We start from the raw sequence: 12,664 nt of genomic DNA on the forward strand, positions 1-12,664 counted from the left end.
TTGCTGAGGGCAGCGGCCGGGCAGGCGCGGGGCGGGAGCGCTGCGGATTTGGGGGCGCTCGACGGGGTCACTCCGGGAAGGCTCGCAGGAGCTCTCCCCACTGCCGAGGGCCAAAGGCGCGTCCCCTGCTGAAAGGAGCGAGCTTTCCAGTGTTTGGGCCGGGCCGCCCAGCTCTTCGGCCAGCCAAAGCATCGCCGCGAGATGCTCTTGAGCCTCCGCCCGCTGAAGAGCCACCCCCTACACCCCGACGAGCTGCTGTGTAACCATCCCTTCTGCCGCTCCGGAGGATTGCTGTGTGTTAGGGCAGGTCAGGCTGTCCGAGGATCACAAAATTGGGTTAGAAAAGACCTCTGAGAACACCGAGTCCAACCGCACACCAGCCTGGGAAGGAGCCCAGCGGGATGGGGACAAGAGCGGGATAGGGGCAGGAGCAGAGCGGGATGGGGGCAGGAGCAGAACGGGATGGGGACGGGAATAGAACGGGATGGGGACAGGAGCAGAGCGGGATAGGGGCAGGAGCAGAGCGGGATGGGGGCAGGAGCAGAACGGGATGGGGGCAGGAACGGAATGGAGACAGGAATAGAGCGGGATAGGGACAGGAGCAGAGCGGAATGGGGGCAGGAGCAGAGCGGGATAGGGACAGGAGCAGAGCGGAATGGGGGCAGGAGCTCAGCTCTTTCCCCTCTCGCTGGCTGCTCTCGCCCGTGCCCGCCCAGGCTCGCTGCTCGCTGTTTGGCCCGCTCTGACAACGCAGTGCTTCCTGGAACACCTTTGGAGAACGAACTCTCTTATGCCAGGTGCTTCTTCAGAAAATCCTAAAGCAGCAAGGCATAGTTGTTCTCCGACTCATGCTCCTCAGTCATGTGTTACCAAATACCAAGCGAATGAGCCTGATTCTGCCTTTGGCAATGAAAAAAAAAAAAAAAAAAAAATTCCAGAGTAATGCCAGCTAGGTAGGAAACATCACAGTCACTCCAGTGTTGCTAACAGCAGAGGAGTCTGTTTCCATTGTTTATTTCTCTTGAAATGTATGTACATTCCTCCTTTGGCACTGTATGACTATACGTCATTGTAGGAGTACCCACTGCCTTTCATTTCTTCTTCTTTTGTCTGTTCTTAGCTGCACTTATCCGTACATCCAGAGGTAATCAACTGTGCTGCATTATCTTTCCTTTGATCTGTGTTTGCCTTAGTTTGGTAAACAGTTTGAAACCCTCTACCAAGCCTGCTATTTTTAGGTTTCAAATTGTGTGACCCATTGTGTAAAGAACAGGCTGAGAATGCAGCTGCTTCTGGGACAGGCTTCATCACAGGGAAGTGGAAGGGGAATTTTTGAAGAAAATGAAGTAGCACATGTAAAGCCCTGTCCTGGGGTGATTTTATGATGCTGAATTATATCCCTATTTGCCTGTTTAGCCCAGAAGTAAGTTTTGTGCCTTTAAAACTGGTTCTGAGAGTTAAGTGGGAGAGAAGAAGTGCACCATTTGTTTTCAGAAACTGTGCTTTGTCCCCTGTACTCTTTCTCATGGACTATGTTGTCTGCAGCTTTTTGTTAATTTTTTTTTAGCTAGCTGAGGCAGAGAAGTTCCCCAGACTGTGACTTTTCTTCTTCTTGGAACTGATCACTTCTTGGAACTTCTTGGTTGGAATGGATCCACTTGCTTTGGACTGAAAACCCAGAACAACATGGGGAGCTCACACCTGTGGCTCATCAGGGCTGAGGACATGGCATTTTCCAGCACAGGAGGGGTTGAGTAAACTGAGCTCCACCCCACAAAAAGAACTCTCTCCCTGAATTTGCCATCTCTTCAGAACAATGAGAGATTCCATTGTTTGATATTGTGGTTTTTTTTTTTTTTCCATGTTTGTAAGTACTTTGCTTGTTAAATAAACAGTTTTCCCACTTTTCTCCAAAGATTTGCTTTCTTGAGGGATTCTATTCGGAAGTTTCCTCCCAATTTGCCCTAAACCAGGACAAGCCCCTAGGAATTAACAATTTTTAAAGCTATGACAAACAATTGAAGTTGGTTTATTTGACCTAACTTCCTTCATCAATTCTTAACTAATTAGAACAGACATTCCTAAACTACTTTATGTTAAGAGGTTCTACCAGCTTTTTCCAGGTAGTTCATGACATCCTATTCACCAGCAGAATGTAAGGATTTATTTAGCCTCAGTCTGCTGTGTAGTTTCCTTGGCTTGCTTGGAAACCTTGAGGCCCATAAGAATTTTTGAAAATTCTCAGATACTGTCAGTTCAGGCAATTTAAAAAAACTTACAAATCCTATGATTTTTGTATCACAAATTTCAGAACAACAACAGACTGGACCTCTGTTGTTTTTTTCTACTAGCAAGACTTAGAAGGTGACTGTCAGCCAGGATGATGATGGGAGGAGAAAACCACACTGGACTTTGGAGCAGAGGCCTGAAAAAGTCTAAGTTGTAATACCACTGGAATTCTCCTATAAATAAACTTCTTAGTTGTGTACATTGAGTACACTAGGAAGTAGTAGCTTCTTTTAATTTACTTGGTTGCAATTTGATATTTCACCTTCCCACCTCATTCTAAACCAAATTGATGTAAGAGAGTGGGATTTTTTTTTTTTTTTTTTAATTACAGCAATGGAAGAGGACTAATCTTGTAGTACTGGTAATAGATACCAGAAAAAAATATGGCATCTAATAGCTCCCCAATTTTAAGTGAAATTCAGAGAGGTTTGACCTAAAGCTCAACAAAGCCTCCACAGGGATTCCCTATACAAACACACAAAATGCACCCTTCATTGAAAGTCCAGGCAGAAAGAAACAGCAGCACAGGAAATTGTTCTTGGAGAACCCTTCTACTCGTCAGTCACAGGCTGTTGCAAACCAGAAAGGTTAACACACCATCTAATTATTTGATAGGATTCATATTCCTTCACAAATGTGATGAATAATGCAAGTGTGTTGAATCAAGCTGGAGGAAAATTGTTCCTTCTCCAGCCTTTTATTAACTCTTTGTGGTAAAATGTACTTGAAGTTTGGGTTAGAAGAGACCTTAAAGATCAGCTCCCCACTATGGTCAGGGGTGCAACTCAAAATGAGTTTGTTCTGTGACATTTTTACATGTGGGTGGATGATTCTTGTATGTGAGAAATTTTATTTTTACGTGTGGTTCTCGTTATATTTCACTTGAAATAGAGAACACAAAAAGTACCCCTTCCACCTGGTTTTGCCCCCTGCTTGGTGAGACTTAGTGTTCCCTACAATGCTGTTTTTGTACACTCCAGCTTTGAAAGGTTCTGGTAAAGGGGCTTCATCTGAAGCAAGGCACACTTTACTGGGATGAGATTCCTGATACTTAGGCTTTATTTCCCATTGCTTTTAGTTAATCTTATCACACTTCCATATGTGTCCTTGAGACTACTTAAAATACTTTCCTGCTGCTAACCCTAGAACATTAATATACAGCTTTAAGTTTTGCCCAGTGCTTTTATCTTTTACTAAGCCAAACGGCGCTTTAATTGTGATTTATCTTCAGGCCTCTACAGACCCCCATTTTTTCCTCCTTCCCTTCCCTTCCCTTCCCTTCCCTTCCTCCCTTCCCTTCCCTTCCCTTCCCTTCCCTTCCCTTCCCTTCCCTTCCCTCCCTTCCCTTCCTTCCCTTCCCTTCCCTTCCCTTCCTTCCCTTCCCTTCTCTCCCTTCCCTTCCTCCTTCCCTTCCCTTCCCTTCCCTTCCCTTCCCTTCCCTCTTCCCTTCCCTTCCCTTCCCTTCCCTTCCCTTCCCTTCCCTTCCCTTCCCTTCCCTTCCCTCTCTCTTTCTTCCATTTATTTATTTTTAGTAGCATTGGCTGTTCAAACTCCGAGCTGTACAAACATTTCAACAATTTCAGGCCGTGTCTCTGGAAGCTCTCCGGTTTTCCAGCCGGGATTTCCCGGGGCGGGGGCCGAGCGCCCTCTGCCTGGCGCGCCGCGCATCGCCAGGCGTTCCTGGGGAGCGCTGCTCCGCATTCCCGAGCATCCTGCTGGCGCCAACCTGCTCATTTGGGCATTCCAAAAGGTGTTTCCTTCCCTCGGTCCTGGGGAAACTCGTGTTGCAATTGCACACTCTGACAGGTAGAGTAATCTGCGTCTCTAGGTTGTATGTGACAAATTAATGTTTCATTCCTGTGACTTAGCTTTCTAGTGCTCACAGGTATGAAGATTTTTTTTTTTTTAAGTTTTTTTGTGACAGTGAAATGAGCAATTTATCTAAAAATAAACAGCATAGTATATGAATAATAAGTAAATGAATAATTTGCATCTTTCTGTCAGGGAACTCCTTGTGCTTTACATTTTTCTTACAGTTTTATGTACAGTAGGATGAAGCAGAGAGTGATGACCTGTATTTCCAAAAGTCTCAGTATGAGCCTGTGGCAGAGCTAGAAAAAGGAATCAGGAATTTGTGTGCACAGACTCATCCAGTTAGAAGTGTGCCACTCATGGGTATTTTTGAGGATGCGAAAAAATAAAACAATCGGTGAACAAAAGGTTTTTTTCTGTCTCTGATTATATTACATTGAGCAAAGGTAGTCTGTAAGAGGCTGGGATGTCTGGAGCTGCTCCAGTTTGCCAAGTCTGTAAAGGAGCAGTAAGAAGATGATACTGAGGAACACTGAAGAGGCTTCTCGTCTGCAAAAGGCTGTTGATGCTCTTATGTAGGATGGTGATGTGACTGTAAAGTTGGTGGTGTTGTAGAAAATACCTTTCCAGCTGACAGTGTCAGATGGTCTCACGGCTGGAAGGAGCTTTCAGGTACCAAGTATTTGGACAGGGAACCCTGGTGCAGATCTTGCTATGTGCTCTATGATGGGCAGCTCTTGTGGGTGCTGCTAGTTAGAGTTCCATGGCACGCTGGGTCTTAGTCATTGTGTAGAGCCCTCACTATCCTCATTTATTTTCTTGGCAAGTGTGATAAAGAGCTTTCTCAGTGCTTATCTCTAGCCTTGATCAACAGTCTGCTACCAAAGGATGTTGTGTTGTTCTGAAGAAACTGAAATTTTCACCATCAATACTGCTGTGATTTCTTGCATTTTGCCTGTGAATGGGGGCCCTGCTGCCAAGAAGAACTTTCTCACCCATAATGCTTCTCAGCCATGTGCCAAAGTAGATATTGGACAGTTTGCCAGGTTAAGACCAAACTGTTTGAAATTTAATTTATTGGAAGCTTGTTAGTTTGTCATGCATATTATCAACAAAAGTATTGACAGGGTCTGTTCTTCTGTTGCATTCATATGTGAAAGTAATTTTTGTCTTCTATTTTTTTTGTAGCAGCTAATTCAGCCAGAATTCAAGTGTGAAGGCTTTTCCTAATTTAGAGGAATTTTAAGAACTGGAAAATTATTGCTACATAACTAGCTATATTTGAACACGTCTCTGAATTTACATAATAAATGCCTGACTTTTGCAGTTAGCAGAACTAAAATATGGAGAGGATCAGAACACTATTTAAGCACTCTGTCTTACTGGTATCTCTAATTTCTTTTATTCAGATGTGTTTCTTTTGTTCAGGTGTAATGGGAAAAAAAATCTAACTATTTCAGTACTGGAAAAAGCTCAGGACACGGTCTTTGATCCTCACCTCCCTCTGTATTTAGGTATTATCCTCATTTCACAGATGGACAAAGTAAAGCAAGCAACATGTGACCTTTTTTTCTTAAAGCACTAGGAAATCTGCTGCTGAAAAGCATATGAAAAAGCTACACACTTCTTATACAGTTATGTAGCTTTTCTTTAACATATCCAGCTACTTCATCTCAGGCAAACTGAAAAAAGAAAACACAGTCAGCTGGGATAATGTACCTGCCTGCAGAGCATTCTGATTAAATTATACACCATAAAATTATACTTGAGTAGGTAATGTAGCAAAAATAATAATAATAATAATAATAATAAATAGGATGCTGCCTTCAGGAGCTCCCTCAAGAGCTCCAGGTAATTTGTGGTTTTAAAAATTCTGATGGCTCTTATTTCTGATATATGGAAAATACTCCCTGGAAGTGCATTCAGTTCTTTGTCTTTTCTTGATGTCCTGCTGTTGGAGAGTTCTGCATTTTAGTTTTGAGTGGCGAATAAAAGACGAAGAAAAATGAGGGTTAGACGATAAATTTGTTGTGAGCAGCAATGGACAAACAGGGCAGTTAGTACCTGAGAGCCTTTGAAGAAAGCTTAGTAATTACAAGTAGATTTCCAGAGGTTCGGATTTGTGAGCCCACTGTCCCAAGCGTGCAGCGGAGGCCGAGTTGAATAGAACTCGCCGAACTCTAGCTGGGTTGTGTAGGAATTACCCGCTTCATGCAGCGCAGTGAAAAAAAACAGGAGTTTGCCTTTATTATTTGCTGCACTATTGATCGCTTCCCTGCAGTGCAGGAGAGAAGCGCTCTCGATCGGTTCGGGCAGCCCGGCGGCTCGGCGAGCAGGGATGAGAGCCGGGAGAGAGCCGGGAGAGAGCCGGGAGGGAACCGGGAGAGAGCAGCAGTGCCCGGGCAGGGCTGGGGGCCGGGAGAGAGCCGGGAGAGAACCGGGAGGGAACCGGGAGAGAGCAGCAGTGCCCGGGCAGGGCTGGGGGCCGGGAGAGAGCCGGGAGAGAGCAGCAGTGCCGCAGGCGAGCGCTAGATGCCACTCGGAGGCCGCAGCAGGAGCGGCAGCGCGGCACAGCTCCGCAGCAGGGCAGGGAGCGGAGCTCTCGGAAAGCCCCGAGTGCGAGGGGCCAGCCCGGGCTCCGCGCATTCCCCCGCGGTGACGCGCGGAGAACGAGCCGGGTGAACCGGGGCCGGGGCTGCCTCTGGGCCCCCGGAGAGCCAGAGCCAGCAGCAGGTGCTGCGGTGGGAATCAAACCTCCATCCAGAGACAGCAAATAACCTGCCGGCTTCAATGGCCCTGTGCACAGGTGTGCCCACTGCTGACCTCTCAGCCAGGTGGGCTCAAAAGGACGGTGGGGGAGCAGGGTGAAAGGGCAATTATAGCTCACTGGATGGGATTTCATGAAAGTTTAAGGATGCTCTGAAGACCTGTGGCTCTTACTGTGTTTCTGCTGGCACAGTTGCCATACAGGTAGGTCTTTAAAAGTCTGTAATCCCTAGAAATACAGTAACAACCCCCTCCTTCACCATTCCCGTACATGTCCTGAACATTGCAGCACTGTGCTGAGAACCAGGCACCAAAACTGTCTGAAGTCTGACTAAACCAATAATGGGCATGAGTCACAAACCTCAGCGTGGGTATCGTGCAGCTCAGAAAATGCAGGAGTATCTGAGGAAAGGTTTGGCTTGTTGTCAGGATAAATGCTAGTTGTGCAATTTGGATTCAGATCAAGGCTGAAACATGGAATGAAGTTTTGATGGGGCAGCATCTTTTCTGGGAAGTGAGTCTGCTTTACTGAACACTTGGAACACTTTCTGTGAGTGACCCATACTATACATCTTCTAGAAAGTACTCCCTGTTTGTGCAATGTAACATTAGCAACAAACACATTGCTCCAAAGTACTGAAGAAACTGTGAACTGCTAAAAGGGCAGTGAAAGCAGAGAAACGTATGTCTATTTCCTTTCATGTGGAGGGATTAACCAAAGCAACATCATAGTTATGAGTGAACTGTGTGGCTTGTAGTCCTCAGTCTAAAGGACGAATACATGTCAATCTGGAGGAAACAGGAAGGGATGAATCCTGGTAAAAATCCTAGGCACTGAGGCGTATTATTTCTCTTCAATTACTTGGTATTCCTACATAATCAGGAATAGTGTGCAATGCATTGCTAAGTGAGTTATGTTAGTCTCAAATTGCAGGCTTATAGAGAAAATAAGATTTTCACTGCTATTAGCTACAGGAGTTTTTTAGGTAGAAATGGTGGAGGTACATGAGGGTTTTTTTGTTACTAAGAACACTAGCATTGCTTTTGTGGCCTGTACTCTGCTGCAACTCTCCAATGTGAACAGTGGATCCAACCCTGTTGTGGTAGAGATGTGAATTTGACATTTACAGAGTTAAGTACTCAAAAGTTACTGCTTGTGGCAAAGTGCAAGTGTAATGCATTGTCTGGCTGCTTCATTCTTGTACCAATTGGTCTGTACAGACAGAACAGACAGATATTTACTGTAACAGGTTCTATGTCAGCTCAAATGGTAGAGGATTGTATTTTTGGTGTTCAGATTCCTGTACTTGCTCTTTCTTGTCTATTTTAAACATCTGTTACATTTGGATCATAAATCCTACTAGTGAAACATAGCCAGCATGCCCTAGAAATTGAGTGGCACTTTAGTAGCCACTAGTAAAAAGTATTAGAAAGAAACATTTTGTCATTCCTGCCACCACCTACCTTCTGGAAAAATATTTTCTAGAAGAGTGATTATTCAGTAATGTACAGAAAGCCCATATGTATTTCTTCTGTGTATCTAGAAGTGAAAGTGAAGGTCTATTGTCCTGTGGTTGTCTAAGTCCACAGAGTAATCCATCTGAGATCCCTTAGATGTGTCACTAAAGCCTGGATCCTTCTGTAAAGCAGGATGTTGGATCAATTTTTGTTTTCTCTAACTGTAATTTAAATGTAGAAATTACTACTTTGAAGTAGAGCATTCTCAGATATTGAGGAGGGAGTTTGCTCTTTTGCATGTGAACTACACGACCATTGCACATACACACTTTTATCCATGAAGTCACCCCAAGTCCTAACGTGGAATTTCAAGGTTCTCTGTTTGCAACATCCATCTTCTGCACCCTCCTCATATTAGCATTGATCTACAGGGGAAATAGAGAACACGGCTGTGTTATTATATACCTGACTGCAATTTCTGCTCTAGTGATTGAGTGTACATACAGAATTTTTGAAACATGGCCATTCTAACTTATTTTGTCTTCCTGTCAATAGCGTGGCACTTGTCCAAATTATGGATCGATATCAGCTGATCTTTTTATGTTAAACTGTAATGAAGTTGCCTCTCCTATTGGAGATGTGATCTTGCTTCAGGCAATGCTTTTAACTGCAAACTTTCGGAATGGAAATGGGGGAGAAGAGAAACAGAAGCAGAGGAATGAGCAAAAGCCTCAGAATAAAAGCATTCCTTCTTTTTTTGAAAGAGGTAGGAGTTGGGTAGGAGGGGACTTGGCTATGAAGAAAGCTGGCTTGTTAGGACTTGCACTAGTATGGGTGAGAACTGTCACCCTCTACTCTCTTCAAAGTACAGTCAAAGCCAGTGGTGGACTCTAGGAATGAAAGTCTGGCTCTCTTGAAATTTCGTACAACATTACCTTTAATTTCTATTTTATTGTCTATTTTTTCCCTTATTTCATGACGTTTGTGAAATCAAATAGTTGAAAGAACAGAGGAAAAATGGAAAGAGGCGAGGAGTGGGGAACAAAAGGGGTTATTAGACCAGCCATTTTCCCCTGTGGGAAGGATAAGACCATCCCTACAGTGACTTCTCCAGGTCCTTATCTAGCTCAGAAGAGTTTCAGGCTGCCAGTGCTGTGTCATAGCTGTAGCACAGAGCAGCTGAATGCCTGTCATTTCATAGACATTCCCTGAAACTCTTCAGACTGCCCCTGCTTTTACTTTAATCTTATTTAATTTGTATGGATAAAATGTAGAGGGGAACTTTTTCTATCTCATTTTTAGGGTAAAGATTTGTGGAAGAAAGATGTTTTGTCTGGTTTTTGGAAAAAAAATTCTGTGGGGAATTATATTAATTTTATTTTGCAAGGGTAAAACAACAAAGAAGAGAGCTTGGTGGATTCAGAGCTGGCAGGCACTGGCTGAAGTGACAGACACTTTCCTAGAATGATGGGATGCTGGTATTTTGAAAGGTGTGTTTTTGTGAACCATTTAAGAATGAGTTGGTTTCTTTAGTGATTTTTCTCAGAACTGTCCCTGAGCCACTGTTGCAGCTCAGTTTTGGCTGCTATGAATGTGTGCAATATTTCTGGAGAGCCCAGGAATGCCTCCTATTCCAAGTGTCTCATTTGTATTTCTATTATAACTATTTATTTCTGATTCTGATTTCTCGTAGTGCAAGGATGCAAAATTAAATTGTGAGTACTTTTTAAGAATTACCATGAGAGAAAATCTCAAGTGCAGCTTTGGGTTTATGGAGAGAATTTAAGATTTTGGTGATCCTACTGTGAAAAGGAAATGAATGGCTTCTTTTTAAAAACAGCTTAGTATTGGGAATAATGGTGAATATGAAAAATGGAATTTTTCATATAAATTTAAAAATATTTATTCACCAAGTATTTTGATTCATGTAGTTTGTCAAAAGTGGTTGATCTTTGAGAAAAGGAGTTTTGGTTTGCTGAATCTACATGTTCATCCTGAAAAACATGTAAACAAATTCAACTAGCTATGATGCCCTGTAAAGAAAATAGAGGGAAGCCACAGGTTTTTTGCAGATAGGTCTTTTGCTAGTGTAGAAGGCAGGCATGAATTAAGATTTGCACATAGTTTTTTCAAAGAGTTTGATAACCTGGTGTAAATCAGCATAACTGCTCTGAGGTCAGTGAGATCTGCCTGCCAGTCTGCTCCTAACTGTGCTACAAAGCTACTTTTTTTTCCTGAAACAACAAAATAAAAACATAGATATTATATATAAGTTAATATGCTGTAGTGACAGGAGATGATATTTTCTTCAAGCCTGGGAAGGAGAGTGGAAGAGACAAGAAGCAAACCCGGGAGACGTGGAAAAAGAAAAATAAACCCAACTAAGAAGTTACTTGCTGCTACCACTAAAATCTTGTTTTGGGAGACCCTACATGAGTCACAGAGCAGGTGCTGGCAGTGCTCCTGCTCAGCAGGTGACTGTGAGCATTCGTGCCAGGTGCCATGGTTTGTGTGACAATTTCCACAGCACAGGGTGGGTGGAGGGGCTGTCCCTGTTTGCTGGCACTCATTGCTGGGTGGGCTCCATTTGCTTTGCTTTGGTGTCAGGGGCAGCAGGGGAGGAGTGAACAAAGCTTGGGAAACTCAGCCCTAGGAAAATGAAGAGGAATATTGGATGCTGAAGTAGGATATTCTAATAAATGATCTGTTGGTTTGTTTGCAACATGAAAAAATGTTGAACATATGGGGCAAATTGGAGGATAATTCTATTAGTTTAAAACCAGAATTTTTTTTTCCTGCACCTGAAATACTTCAATTTATTGTGATTTTCATTTTGTTAAAAGGTAAAATTGAACTGAATTGTGAGAAAGTATTGCAGATTTGAGTTTGAAGGGGAATACATTTCACATTCAGCATATCAAACTGAATGATCTGGGTTTTCAAAAAGTTTGCCTAGGCTGGAATAGCTAAACAAATCTGAAAGAAATTTGTAGTCAGTGTAAATCTGCATTTTAAGAGCTTGCTCAATCATTCCACCTTAGACAAACAAATCTTTGTTTTACATCACCTATGTTCTTATTTCTGAACTGTTTCATACACAGAATGCTTATGAGTGTGGATGATTATGCACAGACTGCTGAATAAAGACAGATTGTGAGACTGGAGTGGGGAAATTCAGTTGTAGCCTCACTTTATGGACAGTAAGAGAGCTACACCTCTGAGGATTTTACCTGATTATTTTGGAAATTAGGAGTCAGACTGACTAGTGGGTGTAAAAAGAGGAGTGGCAATCATGACTGTGGGAGCACTATGTGGGAGAATTGTGTGCATTACAGGGAAATAAGCATCATGGAATTGTAGTTCTTGACCTTAACTGTTTTCTATTAGCAAACACGTTACCATGCCTGATTTAAACTTTTTCTTTTAGTTGATTCCAGTGGATTTACACCAGGGATTAATTTAATCTTCAGTTTTCCTAGCTTTCAAGCCCACAAGGACTATTAGCTAGTATACTGTGGTCTGCCACACAGCACAGGTTGCAGAATTTAATATAATTATTCAGCATCAAACCTAGTAACTGCTATGTTTTGAAAAAGGTGCCTTTCTACAGGGAAAAATCTCAAGGAAAGGCTGCTAGAAAATTGCTGGAATGATCAAGTGCTCTTGTTTTTTTGACAAGGCTGAGACCTTGATTCTATTACTAATTCTGTGGCAGTCAAACTTCCTCTCCATGCTCTAATTTCCATACCTGTATCTTGAAGATAGGATAGTTAATCTCATCTGGAAATAAACTTAAATTCTATAGCAGAAGACTGATAAATATAAGTAAAACTTCACACTGACTGTAGTCAGCTTCCTCCTCTATCCCTCTTGTTCCTCTGCATTTCTCATTTTGCTTTTCCCATCTGCAGATCTGTGATACTTTTACTGAGTGCAGCAAATGATGTGCTGACCTTCTACTGCCTTTAGTACTACCTACTAAAATTTTATCTATGTTTTCATAAAGAAAAGTACAAATTATAACAAATTCCTCTAAGATATTGTGCATTTGAATAGACAAAATGCTAAGCTAGCTTTTCATTTATTTATAATACAGCACTTCAAGAGCATGTGATGCTGTTATTTACATAGCTGTGTAACAAGTTCGGGGGTTCATGAGGTTTTTTTTTGTTTCATGTTGCATTTCAGCTTTCTTTTAATTACTTTAATTTCTTAGTAACTACTGCAGCAAATCTGTCTGCTGAGTATCTCATAGTTGTGTCATTCCAGCCTCTGGAGTATTCATGCCATGCTGAGGTTGGAACTCAGATTTTGTGTCTCAAAACACGTGGTTTCAAGA

At 42.7% G+C, this 12,664-nt stretch overlaps 1 long non-coding RNA gene across 1 annotated transcript; it reads left to right on the forward strand.

Annotated features, from left to right (window-relative positions):
• Positions 1-4: 4 nt before the first annotated feature.
• On the forward strand, positions 5-1,907 carry LOC306805417. The gene is made up of 2 exons (XR_013775196.1): positions 5-307; positions 1,568-1,907. It is a non-coding gene; the product is annotated as an uncharacterized lncRNA (long non-coding RNA).
• The last annotated feature ends 10,757 nt before the right edge of the window (positions 1,908-12,664 follow it).

Source organism: Erithacus rubecula, assembly GCF_903797595.1.
Source record: "Erithacus rubecula genome assembly, chromosome: 9".
Lineage (NCBI taxonomy): Eukaryota > Metazoa > Chordata > Aves > Passeriformes > Muscicapidae > Erithacus > Erithacus rubecula.